Raw genomic sequence first — 7,327 nt, forward strand, 5'->3', positions numbered from 1 at the left:
ACATGTACCATAATGTTTATTGCAGCACTATTTACAATAGCCAGGACATGGAAGCAACCTAAGTGCCCCTCAACAGATGAATGGATAAAGAAGATATGGTACATATATACAATGGAATATTGCTCAGCCATAAAAAAGAATGAAATGGAGTTATTGGTAATGAGGTGGATAGACCTGGAGTCTGTCATGCAGAGCAAAGTAAGCCAGAAGGAAAAAACAAATACCATATGCTAACTCATATATATGGAATCTAAAAAAATGGTACTGATGAACCAAATGACAGGGCAAGAATAAAGATGCAGACATAGAGAACAGACTTGAGGACACCAGGTGGGGGGGGGGGGAAGGGGAAGCTGGGATGAAGTGAGAGAGTAGCATAGACATATATACACTACTAAAGGTAAAATAGATAGCTAGTGGGAAGTTGCTGTATAGCAAAGGGAGATCAGCTCGATGATGGGTGATGCCTTAGAGGGCCAGGACAGGGAGGTGGGGAGGGAGTCGCGGGAGGGAGTGGATGTGGGGATATATGTATAAATACAACTGAATCACTTTGGTGTACCTCAAAAACTGGTACAAGAGTGTAAAGCAATTATATTCCAATAAAGAGCTTTAAAAAAAAAAAAGCAAATCATGATAACGATAATAAGAAAAACAAGATACAGGTGTGCAGAAAACTGTTTTTAAAAAACTATTAAGAACACAATTAAGAAAAATATTAAAACCTTTTACAGTAACAACCCAGAGGTACCCACTATCAACATTTGGACGGATATATACACTTTACATTATTTTGTAGCACACTATTTTACAGAAGTGGTAAAAGATGATAGTACATATTGTTTTTAAACCTGAAGTGTTCTAAACTGTAAATTTATTTTGTTTTTATTGTGAAAATAATACACACTCATGGTAAAGCATACAAATGTGGGACGCAAAAGTTTCTGATCAACCCTGCTCCTGCTAATTTTTTGCTTTGCTAATTCATTTCCTCAACAATTGTCTTATTATTTTGGTATTCAGACCCATGGAGAAAGCCTACTTAAGTAATAATGAAATGAAAATTCCCTCAAAATAAGCACTGGTAATAATCACAGAATTTTGCTTTTCCTGAAGTATCATGGATAAAACAGCTTTGGGGTATGGAGACATGATTGGAGTCCCATTTCTGCCATTTATTAATAGTCTGACATTAAGAATTATTTCACTCCTCCTCAGATGTAAACTGGAATTAGTAGCACATACCTCTCCAAGGTACTCTGAGGATTAAGTGACGTTACTGACTGACACATGGCAAAGTGCCCAATAAATAGGTTTGAATTTGAATTACCTAAACTATTCCCTATAACTATATTTATCTTATAAACAGATTTATGCAGGAAATATTTTCACATCATTTATCACTGAAAGTCTTATCACAAAGATGGCAAACAAGACTTTGTGTTGTGACATAAAACATAAGAGCTTCAAGATGGAGAATCAAGATGGCGGAGTAGGAGGACATGTGCTCACTCCCTCTTGCAAGAGCACTGGAATTACAAATAACTGCTGAACAATCATTGACAGAAAGACACTGGAACTCACCAAAAAAGACACCCCACATATCCAGAGACAAAGGAGAAGCCACAATGAAATGGTGGGAGGGGCTCAATCGTGTTAAAATCAAATCCCATAAATGCTGGGTGGGTGACTTATAAGCTGGAGAACAGTTATACAACAGAAGTCCTGAGGGCTCTGAGCCCCACGTCAGGCTTCCTAACCTGGGGGTCCAGCAACAGGAGGAGGACTCCCCAGAGAATCAGACTTTGAAAGCCAGCAGGGATTGATTGCAGGACCTCCACAAGACTGGGGGAAACAGAGACTCCACTCTTGGAGGGCACACAAAAAAGTGTGCTCACCAGGACCCAGGGGGAAGGAGCCATGAGCCCATAGGAGACTGAACCAGACCTACCTGCTGGTGTTGGAGGCTTGCATGCAGAGGTGGGGGGCAGCTGTGACTCACCGAGGAGATGGGGCCCTGGGGGCAGGGGTTCTGGGAAGTGTTCATTGGCGTGAGCCCTCCCTGAGTCCACCATTAACCCCACCAAAGAGCCTATAAGGTCCAGTGCTAGGTTGCCACAGGCCAAATGACTACCAGGATAGGAACACAGCCCCACCCATTGGCAGACAAGCAGATTAAAGTTTTACTGAGCTCCGCCCACCAAATCGGATTAGAGTCTTACTGAGCTCTGCCCACCCTGCCCAACCTACCATCATTCCCTCCCATCAGGAAGCACCCACGAGCCTCCTAGACAGCTTCCTCGACAAGAGGGCAGACAGCAGAATCAAGCAGTATCAGCAGTATTTCATCTTGTGGAACTGAAAACCACAGCCACAGAAAGACAGAGAAAATGAAAAGGCAAAAGACTTTGTACCAGATGAAGGGACAATATAAAACACCAGAAAAACAACTAAATGAAGAAGAGATAGGCACTCTTCAAGAAAGAGAATTCAGAATAATGATGGTGAAGATGATCCACAACTTTAAAAAAAGACTGGATGCAAAGATCAAAAAGTTGCAAGAAAAGTTTACCAAAGACCTAGAAGAATTAAAGAACAAACAAACAGAGATATGCAACACAATAACTGAAATGAAAAATACACTAGAAGGAACCAACAGCAGATTAACTGAGGTAGAAGGGCGAATAAGTGAGCTAGAAGACAGGATGGTGATAATCACTGATGCAGAAAGGAATAAAGAAAAAAGAATGAAAAGAACTGAAGACAGCCTAAGAGACCTCTGGGACAATGTTAAACGCACAAACATTCGCATTATAGGGGTCCCAGAAGGAAAAGAGAGAGAGAAAGGACCCGAGAAAGTACTGGAAGAGATTGTAGTTGAAAACTTCCCTAACATGGGAAAGGAAATAGCTACCCACATCCAGGAAGTGCAGAGAGTCCCAGGCAGGATAAATCCACAGAGAAACATGCCAAGACAGAGTAGTCAAATTGACAAAAATTATAGACAAAGAAAAGTTATTAAAAGCAACAAGGGAAAAATGACAAACAACATATAAGGGAATGCCTATAAGGTTAACAGCTGATTTCTCAGCAGAAACTCTGCAAGCCAGAAGGGAGTGGCATGATATATTTCAAGTGATGAAAGGGAAGAACCTGCAACCAAGAATACTCTACCCAGCAAGGATCTCATTCAGATTCAAAGGAGAAATCAAAAGCTTTACAGACAAGCAACAGCTAAGAGAATTCAGCACCACCAAACCAGTCCTACAACAAATGCTAAAGGAACTTCTCTAAGTGGGGAACATAGGAGAAGAAAAGGACCTACAGAAACAAAAACAGAACAATTAAGAAAATGGTAATAGGAACATATGTATCAATAATTACCTTGAATGTAAATGGACTAAATGCACCAACCAAAAGACACAGACTGGCTGAATGGATACAAAAACAAGACCCATATATATGCTGTCTCCAAGAGACCCATTTCAGACCTAGGGACACATACAGACGGAAAGTGAGGGCATGGAAAAAGATATTCCATGCAAATCAAAATCAAAAGAAAGCTGGAGTAGCAATATTCATATCTGATAAAATAGACTTTAAACTGAAAAATGTTGCAAGAGACAAGAAAGAACACTACATAAAGATCGAGGGAGCAATCCAAGAAGAAGAGATAAAAATTATAAATATATATGCACCCAATATAGGGACATCTCAATACATAAGGCAAATGCTAATAACTATGAAAGAGGAAATTGACAGTAACACAATCATAGTGGGGGACTTTAACACCCCACTTACACCAATGGGCAGATCATCCACACAGAAAATTCATAAGGAAACACAAGCTTTAAATGACACAATAAACCAGCTAGACTTAATAGATATCTATAGGGCATTACATCCAAGAACAGCAGATTACACCTTCTTCTCAAGTGCACATGGAATATTCTCCAGGATAGATCACATTTTGGGTCATAAATCAAGACTTGGTAAATTCAAGAAAATTGAAATCATATCAAGCATCTTTTCTGACCACAATGCTATGAGATTAGAAATCAATTACAGGAAAAAAAACTGTAAAAAACACAAACACATGGAGGCTAAACAATACACTACTAAGTAACCAAGAGATCACTGAAGAAATCAAAGAGGAAATCAAAAGATACTTAGAGGCAAATGACAATGAAAACACATTGATCCAAAACCTATGGGATATAGCAAAGGCAGTTCTAAGAGAGAACTTTATAGCAATACAATCCTACCTCAAGAAACAAGAAAATTCCCAAATAAACAATCTAACCTTACACCTAAAGAAACTAGAGAAAGAAGAGCAAACAAAGCCCAAAGTTAGTAGACAGAGAGAAATCATAAAGATAAAGCAGAAATAAATGAAATAGAAACAAAGAGAACAATAGCAAAAATCAATAAAACTAAAAGCTGATTCTTTGAGAAGATACATAAAATTGATAAGCCTCTAGCAAGATTCATCAAGAAAAAGAGAGAGAGGACTCAAATCAATAAAATTAGAAATGAAACAGGAGAAGTTACAACGGACACCACAGAAATAAAAAGCACCATAAGAGACTACTACAAGCAACTATATGCCAATAAAATGGACAACCTGGATGAAATGGACAGATTCTTAGAAAGGTATAACCTTCCCAGACAGAATCAGGAAAGCACAGAAAATATGAACAGACCAATCACAAGTAATGAAATTGAAACTGTGATTAAAAATCTCCCAACAAACAAAAGTCCAGGACCAGGTGGACTCACAGGTGAATTTTATCAAACATTTAGAGATGAGCTAACATCCATCCTTCTCAAACTCTTCCAAAAAATTGCAGGGGAAGGAACACTCCCAAACTCATTTTATGAAGCCACCATCACCCTGATACCAAAACCAGACAAAGATACTACAAAAAAAGAAAACTACAGACCAATATCACTGATGAATTTAGATGCAAAAATCCTCAACAAAATACTAGCCAACAGAAGTATTAAAAGGATCATACACCATGATCAAGTGGGGTTTATCCCTGGAGTGCAAAGATTCTTCAATTTACGCAAATCAATCAATGTGATACACCATATTAACAAATTGAAGGATAAAAACCACATGATCATCTCAATAGATGCAGAAAAAGCTTTTGACAAAATTCAACACCCATTTATGATAAAAACTCTCCAGAAGGTGGGCATAGAGGGAACCTACCTCATCATAATAAAGGCCATATATGACAAACCCACAGCAAACATCATTCTCAATGGTGAAAAACTGGAAGCATTCCCTCTAAGATCAGGAACAAGACAAGGATGTCCACTGTCGCCACTACTGTTCAACATAGTTTTGGAAGTCCTTGCCACAGCAATCAGAGAAGAAAAAGAAATAAAAGGAATCCAAATTGGAGAAGAAGAAGTAAAACTGTCACTGTTTGCAGATGACATGATACTACACATAGAAAATCCTAAAGATGCCACCAGAAAACTACTTGAGCTAATCAATGAATTTGGTAAAGTTGCAGGATACAAAATTAACACACAGAAATCTCTTGCATTTCTATACACTAACAATGAAAGATTTGAAAGAGAAATTAAGGAAACAATCCCATTCCCCACTGCAAGAAAAAGAATCAAATACCTAGGAATAAACCTAACCAAGGAGGTAAAAGACCTGTACTCAGAAAACTATACGACACTCATGAAAGAAATCAAAGATGACACAAACAGATGGAGGGACATACCATGTTCTTGGATTGGAAGAATCAACATTGTGAAAATGATTATATTACTGAAAGCAATTTACAGATTCAATGCAATCCCGATCAAATTACCAATGGCATTTTTCACAGAACTAGAACAAGAAATTTTACGATATGTATGGAAACGCAAAAGACCCCGAATAGCCAAAGCAATCTTGAGAAGGAAAGTCGGAGTTGGTGGAATCAGGCTTCCTGACTTCAGGCTATACTACAAGGCTACAGTGATCAGGAGAGTGTGGTACTGGCACAAAAACAGAAATATAGATCAATGGAACAGGATAGAAAGCCCAGAAATAAACTATGGTCAACTAATCTATGACAAAGGAGGCAAGGATATACAATGGAGAAAAGGCAGCCTCTTCAATAAGTGGTGCTGGGAAAACTGGACAGCTATATGTAAAGGAATGAAATTAGAACACTACCTAACACCGTACACAAAAGTAAACTCAAAATGGGCTAAAGACCTAAATGTAAGGCCAGACACTATAAAACTCCTAGAGGAAAATATAGGAAGAACACTCTTCGAGGTAAATAACAGCAAGATCTTTTTTGGTCCACCCCCTAGAAAAATGGAAATAAAAACAAAAATAAATAAGTGGGACCTAATGAAACGTCAAAGCTTCTGCACAGGAAAGTATAAGCAAGATGAAAAGACAACCCTCAGAATGCGAGAAAATATTTGCAAACGAATCAACAGACAAAGGGTTAATCTCCAAAATATATAAATAGTTTATCCAGCTCAATATCAAAAAAACAAACAACCCAATCAAAAAATGGGCAGAAGACCTAAATAGGTATTTCTCCCAAGAAGACATACAGATGGCCAAGAGGCACATGAAAAGTTGCTCAACATCACTAATTATTAGAGAAATGCAAATCAAAACTACAGTGAGGTATCACCTCACACCGATTAGAATGGGCATCATCAGAAAATCTACAAACAGTAAATGCTGGAGAGTGTGTGGAGAAAAGGCAACGCTCTTGCACTGTTGGTGGGAATGTAAACTGATACAGCCACTATGGAGAACAGTATGGAGGTTCCTTGCAAAACGAAAAATAGAACTACCATATGACCCAGCAATCCCACTGCTGGGCATATACCCAGAGGCCACCATAATTCAAAAAGACACATGCACTCCAATGTTCATTGCAGCACTATTTACAATAGCCAGGACATGGAAGCAACCTAAATGTCCATGAACAGATGAATCGATAAAGAAGATGTGGTACTTATATACAATGGAATATTACTCAGCCTGTAAAAAAGCAATGAAACTGAAACATTTGTAGAGACATGGATGGACCTAGAGACTGTCATACAGAGTGAAATGAGTCAGAAGGAGAAAAACAAATATCATATATTAACACATATATGTGGACTATAGAAAAATGGTACAAATCAACCAGTTTGCAAGGCAGAAATAGAAACACAGATGTAGAGAACAAACATATGGACACCAAGTGGGGAAAGCAGGGAGGGTTGGGGGGAATGAACTGGGAGACTGGGATACCAAAGTGCACACTCTAAATATATGCAGTTTATTGTAAAAAAATTAAAAAAT

Source organism: Hippopotamus amphibius, chromosome 8, assembly GCF_030028045.1.
Source record: "Hippopotamus amphibius kiboko isolate mHipAmp2 chromosome 8, mHipAmp2.hap2, whole genome shotgun sequence".
Classification (NCBI taxonomy): Eukaryota; Metazoa; Chordata; class Mammalia; order Artiodactyla; family Hippopotamidae; genus Hippopotamus; species Hippopotamus amphibius.